At 36.5% G+C, this 17,605-nt stretch overlaps 1 protein-coding gene across 1 annotated transcript in view; it reads left to right on the top strand.

Annotated features, from left to right (window-relative positions):
* Positions 1-17,605, top strand: part of fstl4 (follistatin-like 4) — a 186,054-nt gene that overhangs the window by 107,384 nt on the left and 61,065 nt on the right. The window lies entirely within an intron of this gene.

The raw sequence follows: 17,605 nt of genomic DNA, 5'->3' as shown, positions 1-17,605 counted from the left end.
TGTAGGAGCGAAAGTGTGGGAACAATTGATCTTGTAATTGTTTAATTTTAGAGTGATGTTTATTCAACTTTTTTTTTTTCTTTTTGCCTCACACCTTGTCAGGACTCGAGGCAGGAAACCCAAATGCAGAGGCAGAACATGACAGACCTCAACATACCACACACCTCAATACAGTGAAGATTAAATTGTACATAAAAACATAATTAATTTCTCAGATAAGACATCAATGTGTGACTCTTGACTATTGAAAATAAGTTTAAAAAAAAACTCTAGAAGCAAAAATTCATTTGTTTTTAGATGGTCACAACCCTAACCTTAACTCATTCCTCATTCCATTAATGCTAAAACACAAAATCACACAGTCACAACGTCTCTAAAAGAAAGGAGACACAAAAACAGAACATCATCGTGAGCATACAATACAACAAATACACAAATATATTGCAACCAGTACAGAGCTTTTTCTGATTCAGCGTTTTGTTATTTTTGCATCGCCCTTAATAGTAGTATTTTTGCAGGTCATGCTATTGTATTTCAGTCGATGAATATAATCCTGACATTTGACCGGTCTGCAGTAAAACAAAAGGTTGGTGACCGCTGCTCTAGGATATATTTATTTATTATTTATATTTGTTATATAAATTTTCAGTTGATAATGATGGTTTTTTACTAATTTGCTTGTCTTTACAACCTGTTGCTTTTTGTAAGTTGGTCTGAGATAGCAGTTTCATTATTTTCCATCAAAGGCAAGAGCTTTTTTTCATGTCTCGTGAACAAACATACCATTCAAAAAGGAGAGGAATATGTATAATCTTCTATAGCGCTCCAGCATTAATGTGTTAAATTCTTTTTGACAAAAGTTAATTTCTTAATTTACTTAAAGAAAATACAGTTAAGGTAAACCGATTTCACCCCTATAGTACCATTGACTAGCTCAGCATTTTTCAATGTGGTCAATAAACAATTTCATTTACAGAAATAAATAAAACACTTTTATTATTTTTGTGGTCAATTTCAAAAATCTGCATCCGTGATGAAGAAAACCCCTCAAAATGACATGATACACAAAACTTTCTAATAAAAAGGTGATGCCTGAAACTGAACGTCTGTTTCTCCGTGTCTCATACTCGAATTTATCTGATTTAAGTGGTGTTCAAAGTTTTCCTTTCTTTCTTTGACATCCTGGCTCTTGGAGATATTTAAAGCAGTCGCTGTGTTTGTTGCTAAGAGACCAGCGAGGCAGTGGACTTCTAGAAGAAAGGCCAAGCGTTAACCTACGATGCATCTGCTTCCAAATTCCAACGATATCGAAAGTGTTAACTTGGGGCGGAGCTGTGATCTTTGGGTTGACAGCTGGAATCATTTAGTCGAGCTCAGACACCCTGGTGGTAAAAGGTCAGGACAGCGTACGTGTGTGTGTGATTACATACGTGGTAAATGCATCGAAGTGTTTGTTTTGTGTGTCAGTTCGCTGCGTGAGCTGAATGATGATGAGCAGTTTGCTGGCACAGTGACTACATCTGATTATCTACCTATTTAATGTATATAAAGCAGTGGAATAATTACATATACATAACAAAGTGGTGTTTAAAACCAATAGAAATATCACAGGAGGAGCGTCAGAGGACCCAGAAGCAGAAACCAAAGAGAGAATATCCAAAAGTCACTGTATTTAATAAATAAAATCCCCAAGGGCTGAATCCAAAACGGGCTCCAAGATGGACAAAAACAGAATCCACAATCCGGGAGACAGGGGCACGGCTGGAATGAAACTAAAAAGAGAGGAAAAAAGGTACTATAACACCTCAGGAACAGCCTCGGGAATATCCAAAAGTTCAGGTAGAGATCGGAGTAGAGCCAAACCTTGTCTGGAGACACGATCAGATGATGATCTCTTCCTGCTTTGGAGCTGCTTAAGAAGGCAGAAGAGACTGCAACAAATCAACTCAGCAGTCTGAAAGATGTTGAAATCAATTCAGGAATCTAGCATCTAACCAAATGAAAACAAAGTAAAATATCAATAAGACAACTATAAGATTAAGCTAAAGTATCTATGTTAAAGTATAATAAACAGACAGAGAAATCACCACTGTCTCCGTTGTTTTTCTCACTTTAAGAAGGAAGTGGGACGACAACCTTTTTACCTCCTTGGCATATGTAATACATGTAGTATCACTTATAGTTGACTATGGTGAAAACGTTAGTGAAGTATCTGGCTTTAAATGGGATTAAGATGATGTGTCACTTCCAAGAGTGATGTCGCAAAACTCGAGATAGTAGTTTTGCTTGATCAAAATGGGGATAAGTAAAAACTCAACAATACTGAAACAGAAAGAACTAAGAAGTTATATTGAGGTCCGTAATCCTAATCAAAGAGCTTTACCGTTACAGTTGGAGATTCATGTTCTGTCGTCTCTTAGAAGCCGACGTAGTGGGTGAACAGGTCAAAGAGCTCCAGACACCAATGATAGAAAGAAGATAAAACCAAAACAAAAGGTAGCCGAAAAAAAAGAAAATACAACGTTATGTTACATAAAAACACAAAAAGGATTTGATCTGAAATCAAATTAAGAAAGTCCAATCAAAAAGCTTCTAAAACAACTTAATTTATAAATATGAGTACAAATCAAAATAGTAAACTTACTGTTTGCAGATGTAAAACAGACAAAAATAAATTAAAACACTAAAAAATAGGGCGTCAGATTTCATTCATAGATAAAATGGCTAAACAACGACTTAAAAAGTGCAAGGAAATATGTATGTGCTGTTTGTTTGCTGCTGTTGAACCATTTTATTTTGGCTTGATAAATATTATCTGTGAATTATAATATATTTTTACTTTCGTTATTTATGATGCTTATTATTATTCATAAAAGTACTATAATAACATGTATTATTTATAATAACTTGATTATTTATTAATACTATAATTATTATTATTTAATCTGAAAACTGTTTAAATGTGTGTGATTTATAGCATATTGTTTTAATTGTTCTTTTTTATATCACCATTTATGGATCAGTAAAAAACCTAAAACCAGACGCACACAGGAGAGTAGTAGTGTTGCTCATTCCGATTAAATCAGGAAGAGGCTACAGTCACAGATGTTTGCCCAATCACAGACCGTCGACACAGCAATCCGTGAAAGAAGAAATCAAACACGCCTCAGGAGTTGGAATCAGGGCTGGGAGGAGGGACAAGGCAAATAGAGACGTGAGGAAGTACAGTACGTGCAAGAATCATCATCCTGAGGTTTCAATTTGCTTAAGTGGCTCTCAATCACAACCAAACAAACAGAGCAGGTTTTATTATGCAGCTCATCTTTCACGTCCCTCAAAGTGCACTTTTTGCATAATTCAATCCCCTCGCACTTCCAACACGCGAGCCAACAAGACCCAGATAGCTATTCTTTTTTAACTATTGGTGAGGGATAAAGAGGTGTAGGTGAAAGAGTGAAAAGGATAGTGGTGTCATTAAAAAAACAAAAAAAAGAAAGTAGGAAGTTATTCATTATTTTCCTTAAGGCAAAAGAAAGCTGGCTACGATGTGAAACTCGAGAGTAGATTCAAATAAGGAAGAATTGAGAGTGTGTGGCAGGTAGACGAAGAGGAGGACGACCAAAGAAAAGGTCAATGAATACATTAGCTTAAATAAAACAAGAGGATTCATCCGAGAGAAAGTTGTTTTGGTTTGTTTTTAACACAGCTACGTGCTTCTTTCTTTAACTGCATTTGATCATAGCAATGAATGATCGATTTGTTTCCTTTCATCCAAAATAGCTTCGCTTGAATTAGTTTGTTTTTCAGCGATGAATGTTTTAATATCAATTAGTCAATATTTCTGACAGAATTCTTATTTTCTGTTGAATTTCATAATTATTATTATTATTATTATTATCATTAATGCGACCATGCAATTTTTTTTAAACTTTTTCCATTGAAAGGTTGACCTTGAGAAACTGGTTGCTTACAGTTGAATTAGAATTGAATTAGAAAAAATGGAACCTTAATATTTAAAATCCTTTAACCCTTGTGCGTCAAGGTGACCCGGAGGCACCATAACAAATGCATTTGTGGTATCCCTTGTGGTGTCTCCGGGTCAAGAAATATATATGCAGTGAAGGTCACCAGAGATAACACGAGGGTCCAATAATAATACTGTGGCCTGGAACCTTTTTTGCAATTTCATATGTTAAATAAAAGAGGACATTTTCAACTTCTTTCATTTTAGAGTTTATGTTAGCAAATGAAGAAAGTTTGTTTCTTTCTGTTTCTTTCTAAAGATATAGGCAAAAATGAATCTTCACATGTCGGTCGCCAACAGGTCTCATTTTCTTCATGCTTAATGTCCAAAAAGACACAACAAAAAAACATCCAAATGCATCCATACTGCTCATCTGTAATTTCCTATCTGTGTAGCCTGTTAGCATTTTAGCTTCTGCTACAAACAAGCTTAAAATATCCACTTGTTTCATTTTTTTAAACTTTCATATCAGGTATTCAATAGAAGAGGGACGTCACAGACGAGCAGTATGTTTTTTTTAAAAATGTTTTTAAGTGTGTATTTTTGGACGAAGAAAAGTGAGCATTGTATGGCCGTACATTTTGCCTGTAACTCATAAAAGGGAAAAGATTACACCGACAATAATCCCAACCCTCTGTTGTTATGAGGGTGAGTAGAAAAATGATTGAATTTGGGGTGAACTATGACTTTATGTGAATTTCTCTGTGAGATGAATAAAGTATCTATCTATCTATCTTTAATTGTTGTTTCCTGTCACCCACCAGTTGTTATTGTGATTTATGATATTATAGTTGAAGGAATAATTTGTCTCAGTGTTAATTGTTTTATTTCTCCGTATTAAACGACCGATTGGTGTTTATGAATGCGAAAAGTTTATGAGTATGTCATTAAAATCCAACTCATTGTGAGTAAAGAAAAGTGCAGCTTCAAAAGGAGACCCGACTGTTCTCCGCCGTCGCTGTGAGTCAACTCGTTTAGTCGGAGCCCAAACTCCGCAGCGGGAAGTTGAATTAATATGCAGCAAATTCCTCTTTTTAACATTTCATGTGCAATGGGGTTCTGGAGCATGAGTGCGGCTGATTAGGATTTTAACTGGTGTCAGCAAGATGTTTAATGATCTTCAGCACGGTTTCCTCACTTTCCTCTTCAACTTTTTCCTCCCTCGCCTCGTATAATTTATCCGCCTGACTATAAGTTTTGACTTCTTTGATATGCTGAGAGTTAAACTATCTTTATCGTTAATGGGATCATGTGATGTTAATATTGGTTATAAATAATGTACACAACCTGCAAATATACATATAGATACGTTTCCATATATATAAGTATATAGATAGATACAATATATAGATACAGTATCCAGAGTATATAGTAGATACAGTATATAGATAGATAGATACAATATATAGAAACAGTGTATAGAAATAGGTGTACAGAGTATATAGCATATAAAGTATATAGAAAAGGTGTATAAAGTATATAGATACAGTGTATAGAATATAAAGCAGATACAGTGTCTAGAGTAAATAGTAGATACAGTATATACAAACAGTATATAGAGTATATAGATAGATACAGTGTATAGATAAAGTATGTAGATACGGTATATAGATACTGTATATATTAGAGGTTATGTATTAAGTATAAATATAGATGCAGTATATAGAGTATATAGATAGATAGAGTATATAGTATATAGAGTATATAGATACAGTATAACGAGTATATAGATAGATAGATACAGTATATAGATACATTATAACGAGTATATAGATAGAGTATATAAATACATAGAGTATATAGTATATAGATAGATACAGTATATAGAGTATATCGAGTATATAGATAGATAGATACAGTATATAGATACATTATAACAAGTATATAGATAGATACACTATATAGATACGGTATATAGAGTAAATAGATAGATACAGTATAAAGAGTATATAGATACAGTATATCGAGTATATCGAGTATATAGATAGATAGATACAGTATATAGATACATTATAACAAGTATATAGATAGAGTATATAAATACATAGAGTATATAGTATATAGATAGATACAGTATATAGATACATTATAACAAGTATATAGATAGAGTATATAAATACATAGAGTATATAGTATATAGATAGATACACTATATATATACGGTATATAGAGTATATAGATAGATACACTATATAGATATGGTATATAGAGTAAATAGATAGATACAGTATATAGATAGATACAGTACATAGAGTATATAGATACAGTATATAGATGTATATATGGTTATATTATTATCTATAAAATAGAGATACTTAAGTACTATGTCAACAATGTCCTAATGTATTTAATTATCCTGTCCTTCAGACAGGATAATTAAATACATTAGGCCACAAAATCACACGTTATAAGTGAACCGTTACATCGTGAAGTTACTCTTCTGAACTTACCAAAGTCAAAATTGTTTGTTTGAAAGTTCACCAGTACAACTTCAACAGTTGTTAATTATTCATGAATTCATCAACCCCAGAGACACGGCAGCTCCTTCTCTGTCTGGCACATTTAATATTGCAAATATATTTTTATTATTTTTGCTTTAATTTTTCCCCGTAGATTAATTACCCTGGATGCTGCCAGGCCTCCAGGGACACGCCAGTTTGGTGGAAATCTTTCGCCTCAAGTCGTGAGACTTGTATCCAAAAAACCAAGAAGCTTCTGTCTGTGCCAGAAATATCACTAACTCGATTTACATTGCTCATGGTTCTGTCGCACAGCAGGTTCAGAGAGAGTTGAGCTGGTTGAGTAATTACTTTTCCGGTCTCTGCTGGTTCAGTCTGAGTAAAATAAAAACCGTAGACCTCTGATCTACTTCATCGACATTAAAAAAAACTAGACTTACTTTAGCACATGAACTCCAGTTTGATGTATTTCATCACCTTTTTTTAATTTAAAAATAAAAGGAGACTTTGTTTTCTGATTGCCGTCCCTTGCAAACATTCAGAGTTTGCTTTGAAAAGCGGCATGAAACGTTTTACTTAATTACCCAGGAAACAATTATTCTTTTTGTGCCGCTTTAAAATGGAAAAATGTTATTTTACCTTTTAATTCCCAGCAGCGGCAGCAGGGTGCCGGTAATTAAAGAAAACAGTAGTCAAACATGTTCTCCGCTGTTCCTACATTAGTCAAACAGAAAAGACTCCTGGGTGTATTCCAACCGGCGACTGACCTAAATCTGCCGCTGAAGTAATATCTAATACTCTAGCACCTTATATCCCACTTCAATTAGAAGTATCTATGCAGTTAAGAGTCTAATTTCCCCAAACCTGAATCAGTAAATGTTTCCTGACTTTCTACTTCACATGGTGACGCGGCAGGGACTGGGTGGTTCTCTTCAATGTATTTGGCTTGAAGATTAAGTGATGAGATGGTGAAGCTTCATGAAGCAGTAGTATCCTGTTTAGAGGCCAGTAGGTGGCGCCATCAGTTTAAAAATGATGTGATGTATCATTAATAACAGTTGTTCAAAACAAAGGAAAAATAGTGAAGAAACCGCCATCTAGTGGACTCAAAAAAAAAAGACTGTTCTTTACGCAGCTCCATGCTTAATGTCCAAAAAGACACAACAAAAAACATTCAAAATGCATCCATACTTCATCAGAACATCACTATCCAAAATATTTTTGCGACGCCACCTACTGACATTGGCCTGTGCATTGAGTTAGTCATTTTCTTTACATTTTAAATTTTCAATGAAACTTCAAAATCAAAGTAAATTTGACTATCAATGTGACATAAAGCAACATGATTAAGGACCCTAAAATGATCTGTGTGTGTCTCTTGTCTTTCTAAGCGGCCCACAACAATAATGGAATAAGCCGTGGAAATGAAAGATTGAGTGAATGTTTAATTTCTACTGTAGTTTCCACGCCTTTTGAATCTTTCAGGCTGAAAAACCTGCACTTATTGATGAGTTGTCCTCTAGATGGCGGTCTCTGCACTACTTTACTTTGTTTTTAACAACTGTTCTATTGAATCATCATCACATCATTTTTAAACTGATGGCGCCACCTACTGACCACTAAACAACAAGAAACTGCTCAGTGAAGCTTCATCAGACCATCAATAGGGAAATCCATACATTTCTGTTGAGTGATCTAGAACCGGAACATGTTTGTTGTTCAATCCCTTTTTTTGTTAAATGCTTCTAATGCAAGAAAATCAAAAAAAAGGTTTTGTTAATGGCACTCTCAGATATTCTGCCATTTTGTCACTTCCTGGTCTAATAAATAGCGTGGTTTATTTTATATATGTCAATCAGAATCGACTTGTCCCACAGAAGATATGTGTAATAACATAGAAAAGTTCAATAATCTTATTTATTGTCATACTAACGTAAAATATCCGTGGTATTTCTGCAACTGTGACCACAGATTAGCTAAACTGTCACCACAGCCATTTCAATATTTAGGTATTCCTTTTTTTATGTTGTGTTTTTTGCATTTTGACCCATGACTAATGACTAATGTCTGCATCCCCACATTCTTTATTTTAGGTTCCCCTTAAGTAGGGAAAATATTTATATATATATATATTTTAATACTACACTGGCAGCCATGTATCTCCATTTCTATCCACATAGTTTTTTTCTTTGAACAAAACTAGAAATTACCCTGAGAAAATGTCTTCAGATAATATTTGACCCTAAATATTCACCTGATTATTTCCTTGAAAAATGTAATAGCTTTGAAAGATAATTACGCTGCGTACTGGAAGATGTTATCCAAATCATTGCAAAATGCCATCCTGTGGGATTCAGTCTCAGGTTCTATTATTGTACATTTTAGTAAAACATTAATGCCGATGTGGAGTCAAATAAAAACTCGAAGCTGAATTCAATGAGCAGGAAAATTAATCAGTGCGGACAGAAGGCTTAAATCACACACGCGGACAATTCTGCAATAGCCTTATTTTAGATATAGAGTATTTTACCATTTTGCAAACCATTATTCTATCAATTTAAATAGTTCATTCCAGTGTCCTCAAATCTGTGTGACCTAGATATCTCCACATAATGAAGCAGACAGTCGACGGAAACAGGGAAACCATATCAGCGCGCACAAGACTGGTGATTCAGGAAAAAACATTTTATTTGTTTGTTAATTTCTCCCTTCATTAGCTCTGTTAATGGCCTGTTCTGACACTTTTGCCACCAGATGGAAGAGACGATGACTTCAGTTAGTTTTAATGAACACTCAGTATTACTGCTGTGTTCCTCCGGGCTAACAATCGGTTTCGGTGAAGTGATTGAAGATAACACAAAAAAAAAGAAAACGGAATTCAATTCTTTGTGGGAATGGTTTATTGTTTTAACAATTCCAGAGTAGCTACAGTGTTATGCTTTGTTTTCGCCATTTTGTGAAGAAATATAATAATTCAAATTAAATATAATTAAATTGTTCAATAGAGGTCGTTTGTACATTAGTCCTTTGTTTGCTACTGTAATGGATAGAATGATCAATACAATTATGATTGAGTCTCTATGGACGATACTGTTTGCAGATGATGCAGTGATTTTTTGAGAATTAAGTGTAGGTGGAATACACAAGCAAGCAGAGGTAGTAAGACATTTTTTTAGATAATCATCCAGATTAATCGATAGGAGGCGAATAATAGGATGCATCCAGGGAGTTCATCGACAGCGGTGATCTTTGATGGAGAAGTACCAACTAAACTGAAAAGGGTGGAACCTCCTTAGTACAGCAGTGATGTCTGAGAGCATATATCAAGCCAAATCCTTCCTCCAGAGTTCTCTTGTCAAGGCCTTTAAGAGCTTTAATTATTAAATATAATTCCACACAAATTACTGATAAAAGGCTTGTATGTTGGTCTGTGACCCGTATAATCCCTTTATTAAGAGATTTCTGTTTGCTACCAAGTGAAAAGTATAAATGCCGCAGGTTGACCTGTAAGACGAGCCGATGCCGGTCGATTGAAAGTCTAGTGTATATGAGGGGCAGAGTGATTAATTTCTGTTAATTTCAAAACTCACACAAATCCAGGTGAGGATTCATAGTGTTGATCACAGATTATTTGAGAGAGAGGTATGAAGAAAAAAAGAGAACTAAGGATGTTCAAAGATGGCGGCGGCTGGACAGGAAATATCAAGAAGATAGTTGAACTCAATATAGTAAGAGGGAATTCTTGTTTCTTAACTTTATTATTGTTTTCTCCCTAATTCTAATTCATCGGCACGTTCACTCACAAGGTCAGCGCTTAGGCAGACAGGATGTCACTCTGACATCTGCTGTCATCCGTGCAGTTCAGTCACGCCGCATGTAGCCGCAGGCGACAATCAACTTTCCCTGCGTTTGAACATTATTTAATAAAGTCTCCCGGGATCACCGTCCAGCTGTTGGCAGGCCTCAGCAGGTCTCGGAAAAAAAGCCTTGAGAGTTCCGTAGTGGTGAAAGTGAACGACATGGAGGGGGAGGCGTGGAAGCTGCTATGAATGCAATCAACGCCCGAGCTTGTTCTGAGGCTCAATCTATTAGAGCGAGCAGAGGTCTGGTAATTATTTTCACTCGCTTTATCCAATTCATGCAAACAGAAAGTGCAAATGTATTTATACTCTTGCTGCACCATCATGGACCTTCTCTTGTTTTTGCTTTTTTTTACCTCAAATCTAAAGGTCATTCTCTGCAATTTCCACTGATGTTCAATCACCTTGTCTCTTATAGTTAAATAAAGCTTTAAAAGAAAAAAACGTTATTTTAAATTCATCATGATATGCGGAGTGTCGTCCATATGAAGAAATGCCATCAAAGATTCATAATGGAATTAAATATTGCTGGCGTATGAGTGCGATATCAGAGTGGAATGAGTGTGAGCTGATTTTTTACTCAGCCGTGGAAGACCTGCCGCTGTGAAAGCAGCTCCCTCAGCTCTTTCTGCCATCTCTCTCTCTTCAGAGGCCACTGTGAACAATATGCTGCACCCAGTAGGGAACTTATTCATGAGCTTGACATTATTCAATATGCAAAAAATAAAAGTACTTTTACCCCCATTTAATGCTTTGAATAGCTCCATGGAAATAATGAGTTAAATTATTGTAATCTTGGCATTACAGGCTCTCAGCATCAGTGATTACAGATTCTGCTACAAATTACACGCTAGCGCGGCTACCATGTCTTTGTTCATGACTAATTAGACCTTATTAAGTTGTGAAAATTGGCTTTTAGAACCTAAACTACCACCACGACAGGCAGGAATATTGAAACATATGCTATACCTATATTTGGCCCCGGAGCCACCTGTGCTTTAGATCAGATATCACACTACATATTTGATTCCATAGATGATTTTTATCAATGGTTTCAAAAAACAGTTTTTTATTACATCATTCAATTATGCAATCGCCATTTAAAAAAAAAAAAAATGTATATCCATTGGATTTACATATAATCATGTTTGTGATTGATTCATTCGTTTATTTGTTTATTTGATTTTCTTTTAAATTATATATTGGTTTTTCAAATCAAAATGTCAACGATATACAAGACAAGACAATAGATGATGTAATGCAAAATTGATGATTAATAAAAACCAGACTCAATGTTGACCAAAAAGATAAATTGTTTAAAGGGAAAAAAAACACATGAATAGACATTTACCAGCAATGTGGCGCGTACAATAGCATCGGAAGGACAATAGGGCTTTCAAAAGTCAGGGGCAGTTAAAATACACAGAAGAACAAACCTTTTAGTTTATGTAACACAAATAACAAATTAACTACAGAAAACAGGTTGGGCATAAGAGATCTCAGGGGTTTCCATAATTAAAATATGTATAAATGTCGCTCACAGCAAATATGATGTTGCATAGAATGATGTTGCACTAAATGAAAGCATTTTAAGTCTACAGTAGAAATGTGTCAAACTCAAATCATACAAGGGGCCACAATCTTTGTGTTGAGGTCACATGAAACTTTGTTGGAGTAAAGTACCAATTCTTATCTTAAATACTGGCGTATTCATAGGTCATCTCTGATTGTTAACCATCCATCCAGCTGCCAAAAATTTGAGTTTGAAACACACGTGTACTTCAGTATAAAAGTAATATAAGGATAAAAAAAAAAAGTGACACCGTCAAATGAGTTATTGGCTAAGAGAAAACATTGGTGTGGGTGGTATCTAAAAAGACACTACATTTAGACTAGAATGAAGAGAGTGGAGCAAAAATTAATAATAAAAATATCTGTAAAGACAAGAATTAAACTAAAAGTTAAACAGGCAACACTGTATTTAGTCAAACATTGAGCTAACTATACCTTGACTAATGCAAAGCTCTTCAGGTACAAATAAAAACTCTTAATAGGCTCAAATAACTAAAAAAACAACTAATTAACAGAAAAACGAATCAAAACATAACAAATATATTTTTTAAATCAACCAAGGGACTTTCGGTCTTCATACAGTAAGATATATTCAAGTAATTAAATGTGCTTTCTAAAGTATTTACGTCGAAAAAAAAGAGTTTCAACACAATGTTTATTAATAAGTACAGGAAAATCGTGTTACACCTTTATACTGCCCTCAGGATGATCCTATAAATACAGGCACATATGGACTCAGTTTGGCACCTTGAGAATGATACAGAGAAAAAGCCTCGTTGTCTGAGTGCATATTTCAAACTAGCTACGAAAAAAAAAAGCCAAATATATATATATTTTTTCTGAAACAAGTCAGACTTTCTTTGAAAAAGAGTCTTGACACGAATCGACTTATTCATCAGCCAACAGCATCTTTACTGAGGAAGTGAGGTGTAAACAAAAAGGGGGGGGGGTATCTGTGGTTCAGTGTGTCACACAGCTCGAGGGAGAGAAGCACAGATATGTGTGTTTAGTGCTGATGTGCAGTTTGATGGCAGCAGACGGCCCGGGTTGAATGTAACTGTACTATTTCTCCTTCAATGCTTTGCCAATAACGTTGGTGTTGCAATGTATTTCTCATTTATTCCTTGCCAAGCTGCACGGACTCTGATAAGGCTCCCCGCTCACACTGAGCCACTCTGCTGGCTGGATGCTGGAGAAACTGACAGGCAACTTGGCTGCTCTCAAGAAGTCTAGCTGTGCCTTTTTAAATCAGCGGCGGCTGAGAAATGTAGCAGTCGCGTTAAGCCATGAATCATCATATTTTAGCTCTCTCTCGTCCTGGGATTATTACTCATGCCATCATTGACTTCTAAAGTGCTGTTGTATTTGGAGCAGCGTTTGTAATTAGGGACTTGGAATTTTCGTACATTCCTACCGGAGGTGTCTAAAAGCTTCACGTTTTTGGTGGTTCATGGAATGTTCAATTCAGGGGAAATAGTTCAACATTTCTGTTGCAGGTTTTTGCCAATTGTTACAACATTAAAAACGCTGATGATAAACACTTACAACATGAATCTGAATCTCAAATGTATCCATGGTACAAACTGTTCCTGACCAAACTCTGGCTCCTTTTTGAAATAAGTACTTTTTAGCAAAACCCTGCTTTTTGTTGCTCATGCATTGCAATTCCGACTGCATCAATCTCCCTCGAGAAACAAAGTTCATGCAGCAACAAAAAAATACGTATCTTGGAAAGTCAGTCTCCTCAAAGGAAGTGTAATGGTTGTGTGGGCTGGTTTGCCAATCTGTTTGCTTCCATCAAAACGGACTGAAGTCTATCCAAGCTACTTGGGGGAAATACATGAGGGACACCAGAGCACACAAACTCTTCTAACTTAACTGTTAAAGAAACCAAAAGCACAGATGCAAACTTCAAACTCTTGTTGTCATTGTAAGTTATCTTAGCACTTGTTAAGATCTGATGCTAATGACTCATCTGGAGTATAAAGATGGATTGCAGGGAGAATTAAAATCAGAAAAAGAGGAGAGCTTAAGGTTATGTTTGTTGCAAACAAAAAGGAAAATGTATTCAGTTTATTAATGTTTCCTTTTCAATCAAATAGTGCTCTAAGAACACATTGCTGGACACACGTAAAATGGCTGCTATGTGTAACCCTTGTGTGACCTCTAGGTTCAAGGAGGGCCTAAGATAACACAAATGATAAATGGTAAATGGCTCTTACTTATACAATCGCTTTTCTATGCTTATTCATTCACACACAGACAATCACACACTGATGGGAGTAGGCTGCGACGCAGCGCGCCAGATGAGCCATCAGTAGCAATCAGGGTAAAGTGTCTTGCTCAGGGACACAAAGCCACAATCACCCGTTTAAACACTGGTGTGGAAGAAAAAGTGAAAATTGGTTTTTACTATTTTGCAACGTCGACTGACTGGAATTCTGCCTGGAACAAAATGAGTAGTTGAATATTCATGCTGACTCTGAATCATGTTAAGATGAGGGTACAGATGTTGTTTATATTTACTATTTTAATTCCCTTGGTCCTTCACAAGTGTGTTTATCATCTCCTGTGGAAATGAATAATGTGTAATCCTCTGGGTTGGCCGTGGTGTGTTTCTTCTGGAAGCTATTTTATTAAACTCCCCGGAATGTCTTGACCGAGGGGTGAACTCGATGGCCCCTATTGTTATACAATAGGCCGAAAATGTTTGCAAATAAGAGTAAACCACAAAATAAAGCCTATGCAGTGTGGATAGACCCTGAAGCTCACTGTAAGAGTATTTTCAAATAGCTGCCAACGGCGATTATGCAATAGGAAGCTCTCCCGTGACTTGTGCCACCTGAGGAAGATTGGTTCTGCTCCCTGAGACCCAATCCCCCACCCGTCCAGGACCAAAGGGTGTCCATCATATTCATAATTATCTGGTCGGTAGCTCCATCCCATATTAGCAGAGCCCTGACAGCGTGGGAGTAAATAATCCCATCATTTCTACCAGTGGAGGTCAGCCAGACATTCATTTAACAGAAAGCTCTTTTATCCCCTGCAGGGCATTGTGAGCTTTCACCGCATAGTTTCCTTCCTTTTCACTGATCTTATTTTTGAAGGAAATGTAAATGTAACCACTTTGTTTTCAAGTCCAGGGACAACGCCTTAAGATAAATATACTTTATCAAATTTTGAGGCAAAAAGGGCTAATGATCACTCAGTGTTAAGCAACTTCCCATCTAGGGATGAACACAACACGAGGGGGCAACACATGTCACACAGACAAGAGAAGCACCTGGGTTGGCAAGCTGCAATAAAGACCATCTAGTCAGTAGCCAGTTTCAAACAGCCACAGGAGTGAGTTGTCATATGTAAACCACAGAGCCAACACGTCATAAGTTAGTGACTTGACCAACCAGAACCAAGCCGTCTCATGTTAGCCAATGGACCAATCTAGCAGCAGCAAATAAAAGAACCCGCCCTAGCTAGCATATGCTAGGTACAGGACCAAGCCGTTATACTTTGGCCACAGAACCCTCTATTTAGCAACCAGCAATAGAACCAACCTGTCAAAAGTTAGCCAATGGACAAGCTTATCAGCTGCCAACCAGGTTCCCATCTATATAAGCTGGCCAAAGGACAAACCTGTTAAAAGATGGTCCAACCCACCAGTTGTTAACCAAAGGACTAACCATGTAGTAACCAGCCACAAAACCAAGCTGTCACAAGTTGTCAAAGTTACTTTGACCACATTGGTCAAAGTTATAGAACTGACCCATCAGCAGTGCTAAAGGATGAAAGAAATGATGCCAAACAACCCAAGCAACCACAAACGGTTGTTACACACTTGAACACCGTCTGAGCTTTTAATTCCACAAAACAACACAATGTACTGCAGTAATGGAGCGTCAGAAGACGTTAAATCATAATTACTCTTTGAAAGAGCTTCAATAGCTAAATATTTGGACACTGTCATGATAAATACACAAACAACGCAGATCGAGCCGACCCCTGAATAAAAACCCATTCGAAACCGACTGCTTCCCTCAATATATTTGACATGTGAAAAGGAAAGATTTGATTTTTCAGGCTCTCACAGCTGATTGTAGGGTCGCGGTTACAGCTTGTGCTCTTTGAAACATTGATAAATTGTCGTGGCCCACAACACCTGACAGAAAACAAGATTGAGCATTTTCATTTCCCACACCCGCAAGGTTTTGGGTCGAGGCAGAAAACGCTTCAGACGGTGAGGACGTGCGCCCGCTTGGTGGCGAGTTCAACAACCTTGGACCCGACATGTGTGTCTGAATGTTCTCCTGCTTTTATGGGTTTCCTCTGCACACTACCACTTAAAAAACAATGTGTATTTTAACCATAAAGGTCTTTGTGTCAAATACTGTATGCACTCAATATGATCGTGTTTTATGGATAATAGTGTTTGTTTTCCGTAGTCATCAAACTGGATCCTACAAAACCCTGGTAAAGTACATTTTAGGGACATCAGGCGTCCGGCTTCGGATCACTCACTTAAGCAGCCAACATTTCTAACAGCCAATAAAGAAAGTCCTCGTCCCTCCAGAACAATAAAAGAGTGTTGCAGTCGAGGCTGGTCGCGCTGTAATACAGACAGATATTTCACTGCCTCTGCTGCAGCTGCTGCGCTCAGCAGAATCAGGAAAAAAAGGACATTGTGGTGCAGAAAGAACGACACTCTCTGCAGCATCCAGGTGTAACATCCAGTTTCATAGTGATAGACAAAAAAATAGAGAGAGAGCCGGCTGAATTTAAGAGGCTGTGTCCTTTTCACATTGACGGATCCTTTTCTTTTTCTTTTTTTTTTAAAGTGCTGCGACTATAAACTTCTCTCAAGTACATGTCGTGCTGATAAAAAGAAACAATCCAGAAAACTATTTTAATGGTTAGAGTAAACTGACGTCCGGCAAAAATCGATTTGACTCGAGTCAGAATCCATCCTCGATGATGACTTCAGATTGGACTCAGGGTAATCGAATAGTGCGACTTCAATAGCAGTGACCAGAGACCTTCTTTTATAAGATTTATGCCTTTTCAGTAAATCATACACTTTTATATTTAGAGTTTTATCCAATAACAGAGTTTTTATAGAAATGACAAAGCAATATTTCAATAACGTCAAGTGCAGTTTCACTTTTTGAAGACTTTGTCCGTTAAAAGGATCAAACACGACGTCACTTCCGTCCCGGTACTTATACTTCATTTTGTGGAGAAAGATGAACAATCCAGTGTACGTACTGGTCACTTTATTCACCGCTTCAAGCCAAAGATAATACAAGCTTCTTATAACGATCGACCGGGACTCTTCTTATAGCGACATCACAAATTGACAGTCCCGGACAGAATGGTCCCAAGCTGTAGGAAACACGCTATATTTAAGTCAAATTTCCCGCCCAGGAGGTCGTCTTTTCCAGCCAAATTGTTCTTTTAGGTCATATGTTGTGGGTGTTGTTTTCCTGTTTTCTTAGTTTTCACAACATTCAATTGCTATATAAGAGAGCTTATATTGTAACTTTGTTTTATGCCTATTGTATACATATTATTTTGGGATATAATTGTCTTGGTTAAAAAAAAAAAAATTGTGTCGGCGGTAAAGCTGGGGCTGCTTTTTCATTTATATTTTAAATGTCAAAGCATTTACTTTGACTATACACAACGTGAAAATATAC

This window comes from Callionymus lyra, chromosome 14 (genome assembly GCF_982586985.1).
Source record: "Callionymus lyra chromosome 14, fCalLyr1.hap1.1, whole genome shotgun sequence".
NCBI classification, from domain to species: domain Eukaryota; kingdom Metazoa; phylum Chordata; class Actinopteri; order Syngnathiformes; family Callionymidae; genus Callionymus; species Callionymus lyra.
This window is presented reverse-complemented; position numbering and strand designations above follow the sequence as displayed.